We start from the raw sequence: 14,841 nt of genomic DNA on the forward strand, positions 1-14,841 counted from the left end.
CTAATTTCATTTCCTTTGGATATATACCCAGATGTGGGATTGCTGGATCATATGGTGGTTCTATTTTTAATTTTTTGAATAACTTCCATATTGTTTGCCATAGTGGTTGTACCAATTTACATTCCTTCCAACAGTGCAAAAAGGTTCTTTTTCTCCACATCGTTTGCCAACACTTATTATCTTTTGTCTTTTTGGAAGTAGCCATTCTAACAAGTGTGAGGTGATATCTCATTGTGGTTTGATTTGTATTTTCCTGAGGATTAGTGATGATAAGCCTGTATCTGTTGGTCATTTGTATGTCATCTTTGGGGAGAAAAGTCTATTCTGGTCCTCTGCCCATTTTTCCATTGGGAGCAATTTGGAACTGTTAGTTGGCTAATAATGGGTTACTTGACCTTTTTTTCTGCTTAAATCAATATGTCAATTTTATTTGAAAATTACATATTTTAAGTTTAATAAAATTTTCTTCTCTCACTATATAGAGAATTCAGTAAGAAGGTTAAAAAATCTAAAATTAAAAGAATTACTCTTCTGTGGTATGTTTACAATATAGGGTAGATGCTCTTTATTTGTTTATTACAACATTGTATATTTTTAGCTGCTGAAGATGCTGCTGTCCTTCAATACAGACCTCCTTTCTAATCAGTAATTTCAAAGTAGATTTGCTCCTGATCCAAGAAAGAGACTTGGGACCCCAGAAGGCAAAGAAAACCTCACCATCTACAAAATAGTATACAGCTGTGATTATTCATTGGTAGTGAGGTTAACCTGCATATAAGACATCAAATTATTTCTGCTTTATAAATAGCTCATGCAAATTTTTTGTGATGATCAAAGCAGTATATATTCTGTATAAAAAAATTGTACTATTTTTTTCCTTTGAACTTTAGTATCACTTTAGCTCCATAAAAATACTTCTTGGCATTTTTATTGGGATTGTGAATTAAATGAATTTAGACAGAACTGACATCTTGATGATGTTGAGATAGCCTATCCAAGTATAAGGAATGTCTTTTCATTGAATCAAGTCTACTTTTTTGGCTTTCAAGAATAGTTTATATTTTTCCTTATTTAGGTTTACATGTTTTCTTATGTTTATTCCTTTGATACAATTATGAATGAGATTTTCTCTACCATTATGTCATCTGTTTTGTATGTGTATATATGAGGGTTATTAACTTTGGTAAATTTATTTAAATAACTGCTACCTTACTAAATGATTTAATTGTTTCAGATTTTAACATTGATTCTCCTGTGTGTTCTATTTATATTAATATACTGTTACAAATATAAAGTGTTGTATTTATCCTTTTCAAGTTTTTGTCTCTAATTTAGTACATTGTTAAATAGTAGTAAAGATAGTGGTGTATTTCCTTGGTCCTGACCTTAATGAAAATTCCTGGGGTTTTTTTGTTTCCCAATAAGGAAAATACTGGCTTTATGACTTAGGGGTGTGTGTGTGTGTGTGTGTGTGTGTGTGTGTGTGTGTTGTGTGTGTGTGTGTGTGTTGTGTGTGTGTGTGTGTGTAATGTGAATAATCAATTCCTTTTTTTTTTTTTTAAATATTAGTATTGGGTTTTCAATTTTGCCAAGGCTTTTTGAGCATTGATGGAGATAACCATATTAAAAATGAGATATTTTCCTTTGTGTATTAATTTTTTTAACATTATTACTCATTTTTGAGAGACAGAGTGCAAGTGGGGAGTGACAGAGAGAGAGGGAGACACAGAATCTGAAGCAGGCTCCAGGCTGCGAGCACTCTGCACATGGCCTGGTGTGGGGCTCAAACTCACAAACCATGAGACCATGACCTGAGCCAAAGTTGGATGCTTAACCAAATGAGCCAGCCAGGCACCCCAATGAGATTTTTTTCTTAATCTTTAAATTTTTTTTAACATTTATTTTCTTTTTATAAGATTTAAAGAAGTTTAAGGTTCATAGCAAAATTAAGGAGAAGGTACAGAGATTTCCCATATAATTCTTCCCCCCCCACACACACATGCATAGCCTCCTCCATTATCAACATCCCCAACGAGAGTGATATATTTGTTACAACTGATGAACCTACACAGGTACATCATAGAAGACCAGAGTTTTTATTACAGCATTTGGACTCACTCTTGGTGTTACACATTCTGTGATTTTGGATAAATGTATAATCACATATATTCACTGTTACAGAGTATTTTCACTGCCCTTGAAAACCTATGTGCACAAACTATTTATCCTTCTCCCTCACCTCCAATCCTTGGAGGGCTGGGACAACCCAATAGAGACAACCTATTGTCTCCATCGTTTTGCCTTTTTTAGACTGTCCTACAGTTGGAATCATGTGGTATATAATCTTTTCAGATTGGTTTCTTTCACTTGTTAATATGCATTTCAGGTTCCTCCATGTCTTTTCAGGGCTTATAGTTCATTTCTTTTTAGCACTGAATAGTATTTCATTTTCTGGATGTACCACAGTTTATCCATTCACCTATTTGAAGTATTCTTGGTTGCCTCCATGTTTTGGCAATTATGAATAAAGCTGCTGTAAACATCTATGCATAAGATGTGTGGACATAGTTTTCAATGCCTTTGGATAAATATCAAGGAGCATGGTTGCTGGATTACCTACTATGTATGTTTAGTTTTGTAAGAAACTGCCAGACTATCTTCCAAAGTGGCTGTATCATTTTGCATTCTCACCAACAGTGAATGAGAGTAGCTATTGCTCCACATTTTCATCAGCATTTGGTGGTGTTAGTGTTCTAGTGTTCTGTTCTGTTAGAATTTTGCCCATTCTAATATATGTGTGGTTATATCTCATAACATTGCCTTAGTTTTCAATTTCTTAATGACATATGCTGTTGAACATCTTTCCATATGTTTTCTGTATATCTTATTTGGTGACATGTCTATTAAGGTCTTTGGCCCAGTTTTTAACCAGGTTGTTTATTTTCTTATTGTTGAATTTTAAGAGTTCTTTATATATTTTGGGTAGATGTGTGTCCATTATTAGAAATGTCTTTTACAAGTATTTTCTCCTAGTATGTGGTTTGTATTCTCTTTCTCTTGATATTGTCTTTCACAGAGCAAAAGCTTCTAATTTAAATGGAGTCTGGCTTATCAACCATTTGTTTCATGGATCATGCCTTTGATGATACTATCTAAAAAGCTGTCGCCATACTAAAGATCATCTAGGTTTTCTCTTATGTTATCTTCTAGGAGTTTTATCATTTTTGTTTCATATTTTGGTCTTTGATTTATTTTGAGTTAATTTTGGTGAAGGGTATAAGATCTGTTTAGAATAATTTTTTTTCACATGTGTGTCCAGCTGTTCCAACACCATTTATTGAAAAGACTATTTTTTTTTATTGTACTACCTTTGTTCCTTTGTCAAAGATTGACTGTAAGTTGTGGGTCTTTTTCTAGGCTTTCTTCTCATTTCATTGATCTATTGATCTATTCTTTCACAATTACTTGCCTTAATTACTGTTGCATTATGGTGAGTCTTGCAGTTGAGTAGCGTCAGTTCTCCAACTTTGTTCTTCTCTTTCAATGTTGTGTTAGCTATTCTGTGTCTTTTGCTTCTCCAAAAAACCTTTAGAATCAGTTTGCTGAGGGGCGCCTGGGTGGCTTAGTCGGTTAAGCGTCCGACTTTCGCTTAGATCATGATCTCGCAGTTCGTGGGTTTGAGCCCCGCGTCGGGCTCTGTGCTGACTGCCAGCTCAGAGCCTGGAGCCTGTTTCAGTCTGTGACTCCCTCTCTCTCTGACCCTCCCCTGCTCACGCTGTCTTTCTCTCTCCTAGAAATAAATAAAAAACATTAAAAAATTAAAAAAAAAAAAGAATCAGTTTGCTGATATCCACAAGGTAACTTGCTAGCTGAGATTTTGATTGGTATTGAGTTGAATCTATACATCAAGTTGGGAAGAACTGACATCTTGACAATATCTTATGATATTCCAAACTTCATAAACACAGTTTGGAAGTTTTTGTTTTCATTTTCTATTCTTAAGAATAAATTTCAGAGCATTAGAACTATGTTTGACAGTTTAGTAGATTCCCCCTATTAAACAGTGTGGACCTGGAACCTTTTTTTAACAGCTCTATTTCTTCTATGAGACTTTGTATTCTGAACTTTTTAATCTCTCAAAATTTTAATTTTGGCAATGTGCGTTCTCCTAGTAAATTATCCATTTCAACTACATTTTCAAATTTTTTTTATGTAGAGGTCTGCAAAGTAGTCTCTTACGAGTTCGGTAATTTTTTTCTGTTTCATTGATTATTTTCTCCTGTTCAGTTCTTAGTTTGTATATTTTTCTTTGTTAGGTATTTTCATTATTTTTTAGAAGAGTCAGAATTTTGATGATTTATTAATTAGATCTTTCACTTTTCTATTTTCCAACTGCTTTTATTTTTTAATTTCCATCCCTATACTTTCTTTCAGTTTGCTTATTGTTTTTTTTTTTGTAGCATTTTTAAGTTGGGAATTTAGCTAATTTACTTTTATTATTATTAAGACTTTCAGTTTCTATTATTGCTTACAAGCGTATCCCATAAATTGTGTATATTGTTATCAATTTTTAGATATTCTATGATTTTGGTTTTAATTTCTCCTTTGATGTAGGAGTTATTTAATTTTCCTGGTTAAAGTGGGTTTTTTTGCATTTTAATTTTGTTATTAATTCTAGTTTTATTATGTGTTGAATATGTGTCATATTTCTACTGTATGGAATATACAGATTTTTAAAAATTTTTGTGAATGTTCCGTATATACTTAAGGAGGGAATAGATCTATTTGCAGAATATAAAATTTGGTATGTATTTATAAGGATTTACATTGTTGGTTATGTTTCCTTTTAGCACTTACATATCCTTCCCTTTATTTTTTGCTAGTTTACCTGTCTTACAGTAAGAGTATATTAATTTCCTTTATTGTTAGCCTGTTTCTATATATACTTTGGTGCATGTTGTGTCATTTCTACTTTATAAAAGTAATTGCTATGGTATTTGGTGCATAGAAATAATTAATTATATTATCTTCATCTTGATTTGTTGCTTTTAGCATTAAAAATATCCTTCTCTGTCTAGTTAATTTTTTTGTTGCTTGAAATCTACTTTGATTTGAATCCAAATTCTGCTGTATTATTCCAATTTGCTTTGTATACCTTTGCCCATCTATTTGATTTTAAGTCTTTCTGAATCATTTTATGTGTGTCTCTTGTGTACAGCATATAATTAGGTCTTGCCTTTTAAATTAATTTGAAAATCTGTTTAATAGGTAAGTTAAGATTGATGTAAATAATATGTGTGGTATAAACTCTATCTTATCATTTTGTAGTTAGTTCACTGTGTTTTGCCTTTATTTTGTACATTAATGTCTTTTCGTTGGTAACTTTGTGGGCAGTTAGTGTTTTTCCTGCTGACTTTTCTCTGTTCCTTGTATCTGTTATCTTGGTTTTATGTGCTATTACTAGCATACTTTTTCTTTTTAATTTCATTTGGTAATTTTGGACATAAAGATTTTTTTAAGTTTTTACTTAGTCAAGGATATTAATCTTTTAATTAACCATATTCTTTTCATCCATCTTTTATTGTGTTTAAGTTTGGAAAACTCCCTGGAGTTAGCCAACCTGTGAGGTTAGAGACATAGTCTTCCAACTGTCAAGTCTAACACCAACTGCAAGTTCAGATCTTTCCCCAAATCACTTTCAGATTCAGTGATGCCTGCCTGAAAGACTCAGAGATGTCACTAAAAGCTGCTGTTCTCATGGGCACATTTATTGCAGAGAAACAATACAAATTAGAACTAGCCCATCGAAAAGGCATATACGACTGAGTTTAGGAGGGTTTCAGAGGAAGTTCCTTTCTTCCTCAGGATGTGTTACCCTCCAGGCATCAATGAATGAAACTAATCATGGGGAATTCTTTATGAAAGCTTCGGTGTCCAGAGATTTTATCCAGGCATCATTACATAGGCATGATTAATTGATTCATTGCTTATTTGGTTGAACTCAATATCCAACCCTACTTGCTCCCAGGAGGTTGGGCTGACATCATGTGGCCCAAAGCCCTCTCTAATCAAATAGTTGGCCATTTTGGCTGGGCTGTCCCTGGTGTGGCATGACCAACCCTCATACTAATACTATTGGGTGTAGCTGGCTCCACCCTTCATCACCTCATGAACATATATATCAGACTTCATCTGAGAGACCCACCATAAATGATGAAGACATTTTAATCACTCTGGCTTTCCAGGTCCTAAAGACAAAGACCAAGTCTCTCTTTGGATTAGGCCAAATTCTTAATTCCACGAGAGCCTTTCTCTTTCAGCTATGAAATAAATATTGAATATTTTCTCTTGGTCATTGTTTTTATATTTTTATGAATATTCAATTATTAAATCTTGATTTTTTTTGCAATTTAGCGCTGATGCTAAAGACAAATTCTTCTTTTATTTGCAAAGAGCTTATCATTTTCTGAACTATTTGTTAAAAATCCTTCCTTTGCTGATTTTGGTGCCTTGTTTATTCTGGATACCTAGTTTTTAAACCTTTATCAGATTAACTAGACTAAATTATAAATAATAGCAGAAAGTATCCAAGTTACACATATAATTCTTGACAAGGAAGACAGATAAGTTATGAATAGCAGACAGAGGATCTCAAAAACTATTAGATTATGAGTTTACTGACTGGCAATTATATCTGTACATGATTTCTTAAGGAAATTGCCCTTTTATATACCAAATTTTACTTGGTGTTTTGATATTTATAACAATGCTGTAAGTTGTCAAGGAACAGGTAAAGAAAGTTTGGCAATAGTATTAGAAGACATGAATATTGAGGGGCGCCTGGGTGGCTTAGTCAGTTAAGCGTCCGACTTTCGCTTAGGTCATGATCTTGCGGTTCGTGGGTTCAGGCCCCGCGTCGGGCTCTGTGCTGACTGCCAGCTCAGAGCCTGGAGCCTGTTTCAGTCTGTGACTCCCTCTCTCTCTGACCCTCCCCTGCTCATGCTGTCTCTCTCTCTCTCCTAGAAATAAATAAAACATTAAAAAAAAAAAAGAAGACATGAATATTGAGCAAAATGCTATCTGTGTTGACTAACAAGGAAAGAGTCAGAGAAATCACTTAGGGGAAGAAAGCACCATGCAGAAACAGAAGCATAAGACATTGACATGTATATATTTTTCATAGTGTGTGTGTGTGTGTGTGTGTGTGTATAATATCCATAGAAAAAGCCCTGGGAAAATATCTACCAAAATGTGACAAGGAGGGGAATAAATAACACCAGCATTCTTCACAGAGCTGGAACAAGCAATCCTAAAATTTGTATGGAACCAGAAAATTCCCCAAATAGCCAAAGCAATCTTGAAAAAGAAAACCAAAGCTGGAGGCATTACAATCCCAGACTTCAAGGTGTATTACAAAGCTGTAATCATCAAGACAGTATGGTACTGGCACAAAAAAAAAAGTCACTTAGATCAATGGAACAGAATGGAGAACCCAGAAACAGACCCACAAACATATGGCCAACTAATCTTTGACAAAGCAGGAAGAATATCCAATGGAATAAAGACAGTCTTTTCAGCAAATGGTGCTGAGAAAACTGGACAGCAACATGCAGAAAAATGAACCTGGACCACTCTCTTACAGCATACACAAAAATAAATTCAAAATGAATGAAATACCTAAACTTAAGACAGGAAGCCATCAAAATCTTCAAGGAGAAAGCAGACAAAAAACCTCTTTGACCTCGGCTGCAGCAACTTCTTACTCAACATCTCTCTGGAGGCAAGGGAAACAAAAGCAAAAGTGAACTATTGGGACCTCACCAAAATAAAAAGCTTCTGCACAGCAAAGGGAACAATCAGCAAAACTAAATGGCAGCCAGCGGAATGTGAGATGATATTTGCAGACAACATGTCAGATAAAGCGTTAATATCCAACATCTATAAAGAACTTAACAAACTCAACACGCACAAAAGAAATAATATAGTAAAGAAATAGGCATAAGACATGAATCGACACTTCTCCAAAGAAGACATCCAGATGGCCACCCGACACATGAAAAAATGCTCAGCATCAGTCATCATCAGGGAAATACAAATCAAAACCACAATGAGATACCACTTCACACCCATCAGAACTGCTATCATTAACAACTCAGGCAACAACAGATGTTGGCAAGCATGCGGAGAAAGAGGGACTCATTTGCTCTGTTGGTGGGAATGGAAACTGGTGCAGCCACTCTGGGAAACAGTATGGAGGTTCCTCAAAAAAATTAAAAATAGAACTACCCTATGACCCAGCAATTGCACTACTAGGTATTTATCCAAAGGATACAGGAGTGCTGTTTTGAAAGGGCACATGCACCCCAAAGTTTATAGTGGCACTATCAACACTAGCTAAAGTATGGAAAGATCTTAAATGTCCATTGATAGATGAGTGAATAAAGAAGATGTGGTGTATATATACAATGGAGTATTATTTGGCAATCAAAAAGAATAAAATCTTAACCATTTGCAAAAATGTGTATGGAACTAGAGTATATTATGCTAAGCAAAATAAGTCAGAAAGACAAATACCATATGACTTCACTGATGTATGGAATGATATAAAACAGATGAACATTAAGGAAGGGAATCAAAAATAATATAAAAACAGGGAGAGGGACAAACCATAAAAGACTCTTAAATACAGACAACAAACAGGGTTGCTGGAAGGGTTTTGGGTAGGGAGAGGAGCTAAATGGGCAAGGAGCATTAAAGAGGACACTTGTTGGGATGAGCACTGATATGTAAGAGATGAATCACTAAATCCTATCCCTGAAATCATTATTACGCCATATGTTACTAACTTGGATGTAAAATAATGATTAAAAGAAGAGCCCAAAAAAAGAGAGAACTCTTGAAAGGCAGTATACAAGGTTATAAGATCTCAACCTCAAACAAGTAATTTACATGTTAAAAGTTTAATAGGTTAGCTCTAGAGAGTTAAATCATGAAATTCATTCCCCAGAGTTGCAGGTACATAATAATATAGGCCTTTCTTATAGTATATTTAGTATTTAAAAAAAAATTTATGGAAAGTGTTTCATAACTAAGAAGGATTCATTGTTTTAAAGTTTTTTTCAATGTTTGTTTATTTTTGAGAGAGACAGGGCATGAGTTGAGGAGGGGCAGAGAGAGAGGGAGATACAGAATCTAAAGCAGGCCTCAGTCTCTAGGCTCTGAGCTGTCAACACAGAGCTGGAGGTGGGGCTTGAACTGGCAAACTGGAGATCATGACCTGCGCCTAAGTCAGATGCTTAACCAACTGAACCATCCAGGCACCCCAAAGAGAATTCATTGCTTTTAAATAAAAGAGGTCATTGCACTGTTCAACATATGTAACTATTGAGCTCTTGGAATATGGTTAGAATGAATGAAGATGTACTGTAAGTGTAAAATAGACCCCAGATTTTGAAATTTAGTATGAAGAAAGAAAAAGTAAAGTATCTTATTTGTAATTTTTATATTGACAACGTTGTAATTAAAATATATTGGATATATTGGGTTAAATAAAATATATTATTAAAGTTAACATATAGGGGCGCCTGAGTGGCTTAGTCGGTTAAGCGTCCGACTTTCGCTTAGGTCATGATCTCGCGGTTCGTGGGTTCGAGCCCCGTGTCGGGCTCTGTGCTGACTGCCAGCTCAGAGCCTGAAGCCTGTTTCAGAGTCTGTCACTCCCTCTCTCTCTGACCCTCCCCTGCTCACGCTGTCTCTCTCTCTCTCCTAGAAATAAAAATAAGTAAATAAAAAATAAAGTTAACATAAATGAGGTCATAAATTATATCTTACGTATTTTATTTAGAAATTATTTATTTACTAGTGGGCTTAAAAAAATTTTTTTAAGTTCATTTATTTTTAAGAGAGAGAGACAGACAGAGCACGATCAGGGGAGGAGCAGAGAGAGACGAGACACAGAATCCACATTAGGCTCCAGGCTCTGAGCTGTCAGCACAGAGTCTGTGGCTGGTTTCAAACTCACGGACCATGAGATCATGACCTGAGCCAAAGTCAGATACTTAACTGACTGAGCCACCCAAGCAACCCTATACTAGTGTTTTTTGTTTGTTTTGTTTTAATGAAGTAGCCTAGACTTCTACTCATTAGGAATTTTATATTAGTGAAAATAATTTTTTTATTTTCTGTAATCTAGAAACACAGCAGGTCAGAACTAAGCTGAAATGAGGGAATCAGATTTAGAATGAGGAATAGATAAAGTATCAAGAAACTTTCTTCTCCATCAGTGGGGCATGATTAAGGGTCCAATTACAAAATGGACCCTTGTAATAGTTGCCTTGGAGTTACCTAAAGCAAAATCTACATTTCCTGAGATATGGTGGTAGGGATCAGCATGCTGAGACAAAAAACAAAAACAAAAACCACAAGCCAGTGTTAGGCTAAGGGACTGTAGGTTGTAGAATCTCCGTCAGACCTCCAGGTTGCTTGGGAGAGAATTGGGAGCCCAAAGATGAACCAGTGTACAGCTTCGGGTGGTAGTAGGAAAATAAATGGCACACTCAGAGGCATAAGCATATAATAAAATGATAATAAAATGAAGGGACTATTAAAAGGGTAAGGCAGGTTTACAGAAACCATCAAGATTCCAGGCTTGGCAATACCTGTGAGTTTTTACCACCTCTAAGCTTAATAAGAAGAAAGAAGAGAGGGGTGCCTGGGTGGCTCAGTCGGTTAAGCATCCCACTTCAGCTCAGGTCATTATCTCACATAGTTCATGAGTTCGATCCCTGCATCCTTGCATCAAGCTCTGTGCTGACAGCTCAGAACCTGGACCCTGCTTCGGATTATATGTCTCCCTCTCTCTATGCCCCTACCCCACTTGTGTTCTTGTGTTCTCTTTCTCTCTCTCTCCATCTCTCCATCTGTCTCTCTCTCTCTCTCTCTCAAAAAAATAAACATGAAAAGAAAAGTGAAAGAAAGAAAGGAAGAAAGAAAAGAGAAGAGAGTTTCTTATGAGAAAAAGCCATGCCAACACAAATTGGTCCTGTAGAAGAGAAAGGCAGCCACTGTCAAACCCTAGGCTAGCAGGAAAAAGACCCTAACCTCTCTTTCCCCCTAATTGATCTTCTTTCAGTTTCTTCTGTTGGCTAAACTTAAACTGTAGCTGAAGGGCGTAAGCAACCTGTCTGATGCAGCCCATCAAGAGCAAGATCCATGTCACGGTGTATGGGTGGTCACAGAGCAGATCAGGAGGGCAAACCAGGGTTATCCAGCACAGCACCTGCTGGCAGCTGAAATAGTCAGCAGTCCTGGATAGTCCAGTGAGAAGCCCTGTTACCCTGTATGCCATTCAGTAACAGTAGAAAAAGAAGAGAAGGTGAAGGCAGAGTTGATGTCTTGGGAGTGACATTTGCCTCTTCTTTAGTTGATTGTTTTTAGGTACTTTCAAAATAATGTGAATGAGTCCAAATTTTGCTGTCACTAAGTTTCCTTAATCCGAGTTTCACATGATTGAATATTTTTCCTTAGAATTTATTTGAAAAAAAAAAAAAAAAGTTATGCCAGGGCTTATATTAGGCTTTGGAAATACAACAGTTCTCTTCTAAGATACTGTTTCTGCCCACTTGTAGCTCAGAGTCTAGTATAGGACAGAACTCTGCAGACACATGCTTACAACACTGCACAGTATATTCATCTGTTTTTAAAAAACTTGAGGCCCTACTGTGTGTCAGGCAGAGTTACAAAGTGCAGTGGGAACATAGAAATAACTACTTCTGCTTGAGGAATCAGAGCGAAGTAATAAAATGAGTATAGCTTTAGCAGCTATAAGAGTGTACTATTTTGATGTGTGGTTCCTTACCTGGTGTTCTTATAAATCACAGACATTAACAACTCAGTTGTAAAAGGAATGGTATCAACCTGAGTAATAAAGTCCTTTTGATATAGTTATTGAAAGAGTATTTATCATTGCCTTATTAAATATGGAGAAATAAGTGTGCCACTTTTTTTCAAATGGTTTCATTTGCTCATGTTTTCTTTGTTGACCCAAATGAATGAAATTAGAATAAACAATCTCTAAGTCATTTGTAATCATGAGCTGATTAATGGAGTTTAGTTTCATAGCCATTATTCATTCACGAACACCTGATATCTTTCCCATAAACAAATTGTGTTTGTCCAAATTAAGAAATTAAATGAAGCATTTGATGAGTTTATGATTGACCCTTCTAACTCAGAGCCCATTAGTCAATGTCGTTATCATAGAAAACTGTTTGACTAATGTGCTGTCTAAAGAAGCATGTGGATTTATTATGACTTCTGATTAATGCTTGCTGCAAGCCAACTACTAGATTATAATAATTTTTTGATTCTCATTTTAGCAGTCATTGAAGAATTTCATCTCTGATGAAATGCACTTATGTCCCATTAGATTTAGAGATGATTACAAGGTATTGAGTGAAAAAGTTTTTAAAGGAATTCTATATTTCCAAAAGTATATACAGCATATGCTTTAGAAAGATGCTTCTTTTCTGAAGCAGTTTAGCATCTTATAATGTTGTGGACATAATCTTTTTCTTTCAGAGTAACAAGCCATTAACAGGCTTTTTAAAACTAGAACTTATTCATTTATTAAGAAAGAAATTAAAATAGGGATAGCGTAATATATGAATTTCTCACATTTTGTTTAAATTGAAAACAAGTTTTGGTAATTTAAATATTTACTTTAAAATTACATGTAATTTCTGCTTATCTTAATATGTTTTAGTTTTTCCAGTAAAGCAAATCCCTGTTTACCGAATTGATTCTTATTATAACCTTAGAATAAGCCTTTCACGTTTAAAAATCTCTTCAGGGGCACCTGGGTGGCTCAGTTGGTTAAGTGCCTGACTTCGGCTCAGGTCATGATCACACAGTTCAAGCCCTGCATCGGGTTCTGTGCTGACAGCTCAGAGCCTGGAGCCCGTTTCACATTCTGTGTCTCCCTCTCTCTCTGCCCCTCCCCCACTCATGCTCTGTCTCTCTCTTGTCTCAAAAATACATAAAACAAAAAAATTAAAAAATAAAATAAAATAAAAATCTCTTCAGTAGACTAGTTGCTAAGTGTTACAAACCAGTTTACATGAGCCTTGAGTTTGATTCTTGTTTGAGGCTACACTCTAAGACTACAATACTATTATAAAGAAACCAAGGACCACAAATATGGCAGAGTTGTTTAATTGGGGGTGGGTGGGGAGTGGGTTTTAAAAGTTGGAAACATTGGCTTTATCAGAATCCATCTGATTAACTGAGTTTATAGGCCAGATATGTAGGGTTTATAGTCTTCATTGTGAAGTAAATTGGCATGTATGCCTCTTAAAGTGGGGAAGACAAAAGCAGCATGCTGACTAGAATAAAAAAAAGTCTTTTAGGGGGAAAATCGTTCAGATTTCCTTTTTACTATGCAAATTGTGGTGATCCGCCATTTTTTCTTGTTCACATTCTGATTTTATTAGAGAAATTACAGAAATCAGCACCAGGTATGACAGGCACTTCACCTGTATTATTTTATTTTATTTAGAGCAGAATATAATCATAATGACTAATATAGGAGAAAATAATTTTTTTTGTTTTCCTACAAGTCCTTATATTAACCAAAATTAGAAATGATTTTTCTCTCAAGTGAGGCCTTACTTTGATTTCTCTGCTTTTAATGAGACTAGGACATCAGACAAAAAAGTCAGTTAGAAGATTTTTACTGATCTTTCCCCCTATGTAAAGTAGTGCTAAGCTACTGTTTCCAACTTTCTGCCAAAAATGGGAATCTTTTCTGACCATGCAGTTAAGGACCTCTAAGTTGATATATCATCTGAACCAAAGAGCAGACATAGAGGGTTTGTTTGCAAACTCATGGCCAAGATCTGAGGGCATGCCTGAGTTAAGCTAAATTAAACTTCTCTTCATTTGTTAAAGGTTCTGTGATGAAGTAAAACACAAAGCTTCTTACCTCATTTTGGAAATTAAGATGCTAGATCTATTCTCTAATAGAAGCATATTAGAGAAGTCATTATAATAATCGAACAAGAGACTTTGAGCAAGAGATTCTGAAGGAGTTCTATTTCTCTCTCCCTCTCTTTTGATATGGGGGGTGGTATACACTCTATTAATCTAATTTATTCTTATCAGTACAGAAAAAAATATAATACTTAAGATTACTTTAAAAGATATTCCTAAAACTAACATGTGTTGAGTGTTTACTATGTGCAAAGTATTGCATTAGGCACATTCCATATATTATAACAGTCCATATTCTTATCAAGTTTTTAAACTTGTATCTTAGGATATATCTTAAATATATATCTTTTAAGCTTATGCATAAAAATTTACTGTTTAGAATGCATTGCAGAGCCAACAGTTAGGTTGGTAAAAGAATCAGTAACAAAAGTAAGTATTTACTACCAGGTTTTAGTTCCACAGAAAGGTTATCTAAAGGGCATCTGCGTGGCTCAGTCAGTTAAGCATCTGACTTCTGCTCAGGTCATGATGTCATGGTTTGTGAGTTCAAGCCCTGCATCGGGCCCTGTGCGCTGACAGCTCAGAGCCTGGAGCCTGCTTTAGATTCTGTGTTTCCCTCTCTCACTGCCGCTCCCCCACTCACACTTTCTCTCTCTCTCTCTCTCTCTCAGAAATAAACAGAAAAAAACAACAACAAAGAGCCACTTTGGCAAAAGTCTGAAGGAATGAAGCAGAATATAGTAGAGAAGATAAGAGAGGAAAGTAAACTAACTTTTTTTAGTGCCTGTTACATGTTTATAATTAATGTAGCACAAAGATAATAATTGAGTAGTAGAGCAAAATATGTACATA

The sequence above is a fragment of the Hyaena hyaena genome, unplaced genomic scaffold, assembly GCF_003009895.1.
Source record: "Hyaena hyaena isolate Hyena2069 unplaced genomic scaffold, ASM300989v1 scaffold_105, whole genome shotgun sequence".
Taxonomy (NCBI): Eukaryota; Metazoa; Chordata; class Mammalia; order Carnivora; family Hyaenidae; genus Hyaena; species Hyaena hyaena.